Source organism: Parasteatoda tepidariorum, chromosome 2 (assembly GCF_043381705.1).
Source record: "Parasteatoda tepidariorum isolate YZ-2023 chromosome 2, CAS_Ptep_4.0, whole genome shotgun sequence".
NCBI classification, from domain to species: domain Eukaryota; kingdom Metazoa; phylum Arthropoda; class Arachnida; order Araneae; family Theridiidae; genus Parasteatoda; species Parasteatoda tepidariorum.
This window is the reverse complement of record NC_092205.1, coordinates 8,029,993-8,041,776: the sequence shown is the minus strand read 5'-3', so window position 1 is coordinate 8,041,776 and position 11,784 is coordinate 8,029,993. Positions and strand designations below refer to the sequence as shown.

Genomic DNA, 11,784 nt, shown 5'->3' with positions numbered 1-11,784 from the left:
AGTTATAGAATCTTTCTTTGTCTAATAACTACACTTTTATTAATGTGAAATCACTACTTTGAAGAATAGCTAAAATTAATAGATGAATGACTCTATATCTCCATTAAAACTAAAATAATAATAATTATAATAGTAGTTTATTAAAAAGCTTTGTAATGATTGGACAAACTTTTTAAAGATTTTTGTTGCTAGTTGAAAATTTTTACAAAATATGTTTTTAATGTAAACAATTGGAATTTGGCTATGTTTAATTAAATTTATAGTTTTTACTCACATTTATTGTGTTAATACAGTTTACTATTGAAAAATTAGGTTAGATATCAATTTATATTTTTTACTCACATTTATTCTCTTTATGCAGTTTACTATTTAAAAATTGAAAGGATTAGATTTCACAGCTTGGCTTACTATGAGTTTATTAGACTTAAATGAAGACATAGATTCGATAGTTCATCAAATATTTGCAAAATTTATTCATAAAACAATTATACACTAATACTATACAGTATTTTTAAACTTTTAATTAAATTTAAATATTTATCAAAAGAACTAAACAACAAAATTATGAATTTTTTATTTTCTATTTACGAAGTGCACAGGAAACAATGACATATTTGTCATTCACAATATATAATCAGCAATCAGTTTTACAAAAGGCATTGGTTTTAAGGCCACAATAAGATATATTCAAATAAATATTTTACAAATCTGCAGTTTATTTCACAGAATCATAATAAAGGTTTAAAATTATTTAGAATTGAACGAAGACAAAATCGCTTATCAATTAAAAGAACTTGAATTACAAATGCTAAGTACAACATCCATAACTATTTCAAGTATAATGTTGACTACATTTGCTCCCATTAACATTTTAAACACACTTCAAAACCTGATGTAAAGAATGTAACAAAAACGAAATGTTAGACTGATATGGAGTGTTTGAAAATAATGGATTACCAACAAAAAAAAATAATTAACCAGAAATATTACTTCATTCTAGAAAGTTGTAAATTCTATTATTATGCTAAAACAATTCAATTTAATGCTAAATTTTCCGGGGTAAACAACAAAAAATGTGAAAATACAAATAATCCCAATAAAACATAGAAAATATTTCTTCATATCAAAACAAAAAACAGTTTTTTATTTTATTTCTAATGCCCACCTGTGTTAACATTTCGTCAATTCAGGCATTTACAGGGCAGATTTCCAAGGGCACCATATTAGGTGGGCTAAAGTTGCTTCCACAACAGAGAATGAAAGAACATCTATGACTTGGGAGAGATTCGAACCCAGACATGCAACACTTCTTAATATTTAAACAGGATGCTTTTCTTTTAATAAACTTAAATTATACAACTGCCTTAAATTGAGTTTTAAAAATTGAAAATGCATAATACTATGGCATAATCTTATAAAATAATTTCCAAGGAAATGACACAAGTTTTAAACTACGAACACATACAATAAAATACAGGAAAATTCCATTAATATGTAATAGAATAATTATTTCCTGAAGGGTAAAATAATGCAAATTACTTGAATTAAATTTCAAAAATCATATTAAGTAATTTATGAGAAAATAACAAAAGTGTAAAAAAGCAAACAACCACTATAAAAAGCATAAAATATTATTTAATAATCCAAAATAGAATTTTTTTTTCTTGAGAAAACTTAAATAATTGGTTGAATTATTTTTAAAAATTAAAAATAATGGGTATTATATGTTTTTATTAGATTCCCAAATATTATTTTTATAAAAAAGATAAACAAATGCATAGAATCATTTATCATAAACATCAATTGCATATCATTTTGTATTCATGCTTAACTTCATGAAGCTTAAGGCTATGATTTTGAGTGAAACCTTTGTGACAAAATCTACAAACAAAAGGTCGTTCTCCAGTATGCTTGCGTACATGTTGTTTAACATTAAATAGCTTGTAACTTGAATAATTACAAAAAGGGCAAGAATACATCACAATATTTCCAAAATCACTTCAGGATTCCTGTCTTTTAATTGTTATATTCACAGCTCCCAAATCAGTCTCTACAAGATGAAAGGAACATATATGGAAATGTGAGCTTTACATTATATATAAATTTCTAATAAGTAATATAATGTTTTGTAAACACAAATATTTAATAATGTTTTTTTAAAGAATTAATTTTAATCAATTCATGCTTTAAAAAAAAATTACATTTTTAAAGAAAAAGGGTTTAAATTATACTCTAGCGGAAATTTAAGTCAATTTTACAAAACAAAAACATTGATTAAGATATAAATTCATACGATTACCCTAAAAAACTAATCTTCATGTAAAAAAAAAAGCACATCATAATAAAACAAATATTTTTTTATAATATATATACTAATATTTCTTTATATCTATACAAAACATTATCCCTGAATCTGAAAGAATTCAAACCACTTGCAGTGAAGTTCAAAAATTATATGTTATAACAGCTTCCTTAATCGCAAAATATATTGAAATGAATTTTTAAGAAAAGGACGTAAGAGTGGAAATATATTATTTCTTAAAAGTTTAACAGAATGATTCCCTATTAAAACAGATATTATACTAGTCACAAAAATATTATACTAATCACTTTTTGAAGGACAAAAAAAAACAAAGGTACAATAGGCATCAGTTGCATTTATTATTATATAATTCAATATTTAGCTTTATGAAGTTAAAAGCTATGCTGACCAGGTGGGCGACTGTGAAGTCAATGGCTGCGGGTTCGAATCCTGCTCAAGGCATGGATGTTTCTCTCTGTGTGTGATGTATGAAAGTAGTCTACCCTCAAGTTATATGGAGAAAAAAAATATGAGAGAAAGGCATAACTCTCTAAGATTTGATGAAACAGTACAGAACCATTTTAATTTAGACACAAAGATGAACAAATTAAGTAAAGAAATGAAGATAAAACAGTATGAACTAGAGGTATGCACAATTCAAATAAAAAATTTTATGCAAACAAGATACCTTTTTTTTTACAGTGAAGAAAGCAATGTCTCATTGATACATTAAGATGTATTTTTATAATTGCTAATAAACTGTTTTAGAAAGAAAATATTTCATGCAATATACAAAGTTTATCAAAACTTTTATAAAGTGTGCACATGTGTTGTACCTCATTTCACATTTAAACAAATGGGCACAGATTAAATGCACCTTACAGTAAATCACATTATTCTTGAAATGTGATTCAGTTGCTTTTGTATTCGTAAGATGCACTATTAACATCTGATGGACAATTTTTTTTGTAGGTGAAAAAGATTCTTAAAAAAACGATGCTTATAGATAAGATGTTACCTGTAAGTATGGTGAGTTTATACAAATTTTTCCTCCGTAAATGTGTGGTTAATTAGCACAAAACTATTACAAAATGCACAAAGAGTGAAAGTTAATGGTGTGTGTCACAAAAAGCAAGAAAGTTAAACAATGATGACACATAATGCACTCATATAGTGAGAAGAGCAATGAAACTTCGTTCAATAACTAGCAGGGCATTTTTCTGAGCTTTATTGAGAAACAAATCTGAAAATTTTCCTTGATTGTTCCAGATATCGTCCGAGTCAGGAGTTCAATTATACTATTTCCACAGTATAAACAATTTACAATTAATACTTCTTGAGGTTAAAACAAATGAAGAAGTAAGAAATGGAATAATTCAATGTTTAGTTGTTTCGTGAAACTTAAGATTTTGATTTCGAGTGAAAGGTGTTAATGGTTAGTTAATAACAAATGAATTAAAAATAATGAACAGAGTTAATGTCGTGTGTCACAAAAAGCAGGAAAGTTAAACAATGAAGACACATAATGCACTCGTACAGTGAGAAGAGCAATGAAACTTTGTTCAATAAACGGCAGGGCATTTTTTTGAGCTTTATTGAGAAACAAATCTGAAAATTTTTCTTGATTATTCCAGATATCGTCTGAGTCATGAGTTCAATTATACTATTACCACAGTATAAACAAATTACAGTTAATACTTCTTGAGGTTATAACAAATGAAGAAGTAAAGAATTTAAATAATTCAATGTTTAGTTGTTTCGTGAAACTTAAGATTTTGATTTCGAGTGAACGCCTTATGACAAAATCTACAAACAAAAGGTCGTGCTCCAGTATGCTGACGCGCATGCTGTTTGACATTATGTAGTTTATAACTAGTATAATCACAAACTGGGCAAGAGTATGTTACAAGACTTCCAAATTCACTCACAGATTCATGCCTTTTTATAAACATATGTCTAGCTTCCTTGTTAGTCACTACAAGATAAAATAGAGAGAAAAAAAAAGAAGTTAAATCAAATATTTTTTTAGATAAATATTTAAATTTTTTATTATTTAGAACACATTTATTTACTTCTAATTGTTATAAAATATCAATAACGTACAAACACATTGGGATATGCAAAGATGCCACAATGGTTTAAAAGCATAGCTTTAGGTGTGGGAAATTAATAATGATCAGTGAACTGTAAACTAAAACCACTGTAAACAGAAAAATTGAAGCAGATCTAAAACGTAGTTGCTGCCAGAGTGAAAAGGATTTGTTCATTTTTCACTCAGTAGAAGGCGGTAGTTGTCATGCAAAAAATAAAAAAATAGCTAGGACATCTTGGGGGCTAAAGTGGGCCCATTTCAATGAGGCGGAACGGGCTCGAATCCCAGTCGTTACGAATTCCGCATCCGGACTGCACCGACCACAGTGCTGATGTGAAATATCCTCAGTGGTAGACAGATCATGGGTTAGAGTCCCCTTGCCATCAGGCTAACCGTGGGATGTTCTCATGGTCTTCCTCTCCATGTAGAGCAAATGCGGGTTAGCTCCATCAAAAAAAAGTCCTCCACAAAGGCAAACTTCTCCCCATCTTCGATCCAGAAGTTTCCTTGTCATCTGGATTGGGTTCAAAATTACAAGGGTACAGAGTAGAAGATTAGTAGTCGTAAACCCATAAAATTGGGTTGGTTGTTCAACAACAGTTATAAAACAAAAAATACTGCTGATGAATGCTCGATTCGTATACTGATCCTGAATTAAACTGAATAGAGCTAATAGAATAATTATNTAAACCCCCCCCCCGCCCAGATGCAGATGGCTCAAGGGTTAAACCCCTTTAACTATTGGAGGGTTTCCTCTCCTTATTTATCTAAAAATTTTCTCACGGGCAGGTTTGTTCAGATCCTAGATTTGGAAGTTCTTTTTCTTCTGGGTTAGGTTCCAATTCACAAGGTTAAAATGAGCATTGATGCTATAAATCCAAAAAAGGAACAGATATTCAATGCTGCTGATCAAAAGAAATGGAAGATAACTAGCAACTATCAGTCTTTTCAATCGATTTTCAAAAGCAGTATATAGAGGGGGAAAGCAGCCAAGCTGTCTACTTTTTAACAGCAGAATCTGTTAAGAAATCTTAAATTAGATGGACAACTGGAATGATTTTATATGGTCCCTTTTTGTGGATTCATGAGTAAAACAAGTACATGCTTAACTTTCAGGCGTGAATATTATAGAACGATGGCTGACAACTGATCGGTTATCATGCCATTGCGTGACAACTATCACCCTTCTACAGCAAAAAGTATGTTAGTGACATTGATCTCATTAGCAATTACTTTCAAAAGAGTAGAAATAAAATCATATTTAACAGCAAAAATAGGATAAAATAACAAAAAGGAACTGAAATTATATAAAGAGAATAAGAGGAATTCTAAAAGAAAGCAAAAATAGGATCATAAATAGTTAAGATTTCAAATGAAAGAAATTTCCGAATAAAAACATACAAAAATTTTCTGCACATAAAAGTAACATTATTAACTTAAGAACAAATTAATCAAACCAACTTATTAAAATCTTTTAAAGCCTATGTTTAGCTTCATGGACTTTGAGATTATGTTTTTGAGTAAAACTTTTACAGCAAAATTTGCAAACAAAGGGCCTCTCTCCGGTATGTTTACGAAGGTGTTGTTTTACATTGGATAGAACATAGCTTGAATAATTGCAAAAAGAACAATAAAATGTTGAAATGTTTCCAAAACCGCTTGAAGTTTTCTTGATCCTAATTGCATTGTTTTCAGCTCTATTGTTGATGTCTACAATATACATAAACAAAATGTTAGCATTTGGAGATTGTTAATTCATTTTTAATATTTTTTAAAATATTCAATTAGGGGCCGTTCAAAAAGTACGTACATCCCGAAGGGGAGGGAGAGGATTTGCTATTTTGTACGGTTTTGTATGATGGGGAGGGGGGGAGGTATTATACAAAGTACGTACATTATAAGCATGCATCAAATTTAAATTTGACTTTTTTATACACACTCCTTAAATAAATATTTAATTTTATTTAAAACATAATTATTTTAATTTTTATGAAAAAGGGGGGTAGACTGATAAAATGTATGTACTCTAAGTGGGGGGAGTAAGACCTTATGTACGGTAATGCACGAAAAGGGGGGAGGGGGTTAAAATTTCTCCATTTTTGTGTACGTACTTTTTGAACGGCCCCTAAAATAAATATTAGGATAAAAAAGAAAATGTAAACAAATTCAAATTTATTCAAAACTTCCAAAAAAATTGTACATTTATTTTTAATAGCATTGAATTTAAAATTAAAGCACATAACAATCTTTTTAAAAGGCATTTGAGATGAAAAACAAAAAATAAATTTTTAAAAACTTATTAGAAATATAAAACATAATTAATTAGAAACAGAAAGGGTCAAAAACCATACTATAATTTTGATACTATTAACAAGCATTATTATTTGAGTTAATCTGTTATTTTGTGTCTCACAGTCCTGCGGACAATACTTGTTTTAACATAAAAACTATTATACTTCTTTAAATTATTTTTGTTCGTGTACAGTACAGTATGCCAAAAAAAAATGGACCACCCTGAATAATTTTTAATCTGATGATTGGATCTTTATGTTCTAAGACTCAATTTTAATGGCTTGAAAAACGCACTCAAAGGTTGGACCCCTTAATGTTAATTTTTGCCTATTTCGTCATATCTCAAGAACTTTTTAGGAGAATTAAAAACAATTCAACATTTCTTTACAACCCAAATTTTTTTCAACTATCTTTAAATAAAATAATAAATATTTACTAACATTTATAGTTTGCATGGAATTATCTTTGGATAATCGAATTTTAATATGTGTGCAAAAAATTATCGTTTCACCTAAAAAGCTCTCGAGACATGGCGAAATATGCAAAAAGTAAAATTAACATTAAGGGGTCCAAACTTTTGATCCCTCTCCTGCCTAACTATGGGGACCATATATTTTGGGGGTCAAAAACACAAATCAATTGTAAAAAAAGTATGTTTATTCAGAGAAAGTACGTTTTCGTAACTTAAAATATCACTTGCACTAATTAATTAGCATAATTGAGGTCACCTTCTTGAATAATTAAGATTGAGTCCTATAATATAAAGATCTAATCATTAAATCAAAAGTTATTCAGAGTGGTCCGCTTTTTTTTTTTGGCACACTGTACAGACATTATTTTATCTATTTCTTGTGACAATCCTTTTTTCTTCACAAAATATAAAACACAGATTTTTAAGATAAATAGATTTTTTAGAAGATTTTTAAAAACATAAATATTTAAAAATGAGTAATGTTACAAATTCTTAATGATATAAAGCCTATATAAATTTTTAATTCAAAATCAATCAGTTTTATTAGATTACAAGTCTTCGATTTCTTTCATAATTAGGAGAACAAATCACTTGAGGTAAAAACACAAAATGCACATTTACATGCTGTTAACTGTTGGGGAACATTTTGTGAGATGTAACAAATTTATTTTTTAAACAAAATTTTCATTGAGTCTATGTTTAGCTTCATGAACCTTGAGATTATGTTTTTGAGTAAAACTTTTTGAACAAAATTTGCAAACAAAAGGTCGCTCTCCAGTATGTTTACGGAGATGTTTTTTGACGTTAGATAGAACATAGCTTGAATAATTGCAAAAAGAACAATAAAATGTTGAAACAGTTCCAAAATCACTTGTAGTCCTCTGGATCCTAATTGCATTATTTTCAAATCCTTTGTAGATGTCTACAATATACATAAACAACAATGTTAATTCTTTTAATTTATTATTCATGCTTTTAAAACAATCACATAAACTGAAAGATGCATACAGTAATAGAAAGAAAAAAAAATTTAACAAAACTGTAACAGATTTAAAACATACAAATATATTGCACCTTTATTTTAGTAACAGTATGATTAAAAATAAAAAACTTTTAAAACAAGTTTTCTCCCTTTTTTCTGATTGAATGAAAGTTAAAAAAAATAGAAATGAATAGAATAAAATTTTAAAAAAAGCAGAAAAAATTAAACACAAATAAAAATGCTAAAAATCATGCAGCATAAAAACAAGTATCTATCCCAATTTTTCACACAGACCATTTAACAAAATGGTCATTTGTCATTTAAGTTGATTTAGATCTCTCTCTTGAAACCCACCAGCATTTGCCTTTGCCAAGTCACTCCTCGGACTTCTTTTTGCCATCGGGGGCCCCAAGAGAGAGAAACATGTCTGAAATTTTGTCTTTGCAATTTTAATACATGACCCATCCATTTCCCCTTTTCCTGTTGATTTCTTCTGTTATAGCGGAGTTTGCTTTTCCCTCATACTGTTTTATTTCTTATTTTGATGGACCAAGAGATTTTGAATGTTCTTCCAAGTCTGTTATAGTGAAAAAACTCAAATTGTTGGATGTTTAAGGCACCCTATATCGGCCCCAATTGTTAAAATTGCTCCAACTATTATTTTATGGACATTGATTTTTGTTCTCTATTCAATGCTTGTTATCTTCCAGAATTTTTTGAGGCTTTAAGATACTATATTAAGATACATTGATTCATTTATCCTCTCTTTCACCGATGAAGATACTCTTTCATGGATGACCTTTTTTGTTTGGGCACACACAAGCTTGCATTGTATAATGTGCTTCTCATTAAAGTCTTTTTTCTTCATAAAAAAAAATAACAAGAGAAACTCTAAGAAGTTTGGAGTATTGACATAGATAAGCCTACTTAAATGTAGCATTTAAGTTGTAGAAGATTTAATTACAACTAGGTAACTTCTTCCAAAAATGAGAGAATGAACCGCCCGAGGTAGAAGCACACATATAGTTACAGGTTATTTAACTCTCGGCAAAATATTTTACGAATAATTGCAAAAAAATGGTTGATTTATTTTCAAAAATTCAGTTATTTAGATTTTATAAGATATTGAGTCTATATGTTTGGCTTCATGAGCTTTGAGATTATGTTTTTGAGTAAAACTTTTACAGCAAAACTTGCAAACGAAAGGTCGTTCACCAGTATGTTTACGAATGTGTTGTTTTACGTTAGTCATAAAATTGCTTGAATAATTGCAATAAGAGCAAGAAAATGTAGAAATATTTCCAAAACCACAAGTAGATGTTTCTTTTCTAATTGGAATACCCTCAGGTCCATTGTAGATGTCTATAAGATACATAAACAAAAATATTAAAATCTTTAACGACTATAATAAGAAAACTGATATCAAATATAAAAGCATAAATATACAATGTAGATAAGAATCTATCTAACAAATGGTAAGATAAGGGTGCAAAATCCACAACCTTTAAAAAGCCATTATGTGTACCTTCACAACCAAAAAGAAAGGAAAATTAATTATAGTGAAAACAACATACATCAATATATTTAACAGCTGTTTTTTTTAATATTAACAAACAAATATACACAATATTGTAACAATAATATTCCAAAATATAGAGAAACTAATATAATTTTGATGCTAAGAAAACTTTCTTTAACCAAAATATGCTATAGAAAGTTCTGTTCTCAGTTAAGGTGAAATGTAAAAATTAAATAAATATTTCTATTGACATATATAAACCTGCAATTATTTAATGTCATTAAAAAATAGATAGTTTAATTCTATAGAAAAATGAAAGCCCACTTAGTGAAAACAATTGTTAACAAATCATAGAATGAGAAGCTGTTGATGACTTTTCGGGTGAGGTGGAAGACGTTCATGGAAGCCCTAAGCTTCATGCACGAGTGATGAAAAAATAAGTATTTAAGTAAGAGCAGCAAAAAAAGCAAAACTTTGTAGAAAAAATTAGATTGAAATTATACATTCTTTATAAACATAGTAAAAAAAATAAATTTTTACTTTGTCCTTTAATTTTGAAGAAAAATTTATACTGTTATTATTTCACTAAAGAATACGGAAGTTATAACTAAGAAATTTAAAAACTGAAATCATAGTAGCACTCCAAAGACAGAAGAAATTATTTTGTAGCTTTCTTCCAAGAAAGGTTATGCAATTCTACGACAAATATAAAAAAATATATCTGAAAAATTACTGAAATAAAGTGGTTAGTTTTAAACAAGTGGAAACTGATTTATTTTCAATACACAATTAATCAGGAAAGATTTTTCCTAGTAGATATTAAATAACAATTCAATTGACATATTAAAAAAAATTACAGCAGGCTAATTGTGCAGTGAAACTGAATTTTAATCATGCATGATTTAATTTGAAAAGTGTTTAAGAAAAAATGATAATATTGCTTAACACTCAAACTTACTAATTAATTTTAAAAATTTACTAATTGAAGTACAGTGGAGCATCGTTTATACGACGCCGAAGGGACCACCGAAAAACGTCGTATCGATTTTTACTTCTAAAACTGAAACTAACTCTGTTTTCAGTTAATTTTAATGTATAACGTGTCGATTTACATAAATTTCTAAATTAGACAAAGCGAAACAAACAAATAGGCAAAGAAGAAAAATTGCAGTGAGCAATTTGAATGTATGTAGAATCGATGGGTGGGCTGGAGGGCTGGACATTGGTCGATGAATAGCAAAATTTTTCGTTTTTGCCTCTTCATAACATCAAAACTATAAAAATCTAAATCACTTATGCATATAATTCCTATTAATACGAATAACTAAAATATAAGATGGTTTTTCTTGTATGATGTTTAGAAAATATATTGGCGTAAATTCACGAAATTAAATTTTTATCATTCACGATTTAAGTAACATTTAAATAAAATTATTTTTAAAAAAAACACTGTTGAAATGCAATAAACCAATTGCATTGAATGCAATTAATAATGTACTAATGCTTTCATAAATGTAAAAAAGTGGTCTTACTCTTACAACAATTTTAAAACACCCAGAGGGAAAAGACAAATACTAAACTTGAAGAACATTAATTCTATAGTTAAATAGAATGATGAAAAAGACCAAAATGATGACCAATTAGCACAGTTTTCAGCCTTAAATATTATCCCTTTTGATGAACAAAACAGTTAAGTAGCTTTAACATAACCTTTTAAATACTAATCTGGAACTGAATTAAATATGGCCTGGTTCACTGCACAAAACAGATTTTTCTAAATGTTATTCGATAAAAAAAACTATCTAATATGCAACTAGTAATGTCATTCCTGGTCACTTATTCCTGCCTACCTGATTCCTTGAACTATTGAACTCAAAAACAAGACATATCATTGACTTAATTTTTTTAAATGTTGAACTCAAATGAAGTTTATAATATGGTCTGGTTGCTTTACTGCACAACAGATTTTACTAAATATAATTGTGGACAAAAAAAAATAATAATAATAATAATGCCCAGCAACTAAATATTTTCCGATACATTGAAATATTTAGGCTTAATATATACAAAGCTATTTGTAAAGCTTCTTAGTATATTATCCTAATGATAAAAATATACACATAAG

The 11,784-nt window shown here is 28.4% G+C and overlaps 1 long non-coding RNA gene across 1 annotated transcript; it reads right to left on the bottom strand.

The window, feature by feature from the left end:
• Positions 1-449: 449 nt before the first annotated feature.
• Positions 450-9,866, bottom strand: LOC122268917 (uncharacterized). The gene is made up of 2 exons (XR_006224780.2): positions 5,856-9,866; positions 450-4,277 (listed from the first exon to the last, which is right to left on the bottom strand). It is a non-coding gene; the product is annotated as an uncharacterized lncRNA (long non-coding RNA).
• Positions 9,867-11,784: the final 1,918 nt, after the last annotated feature.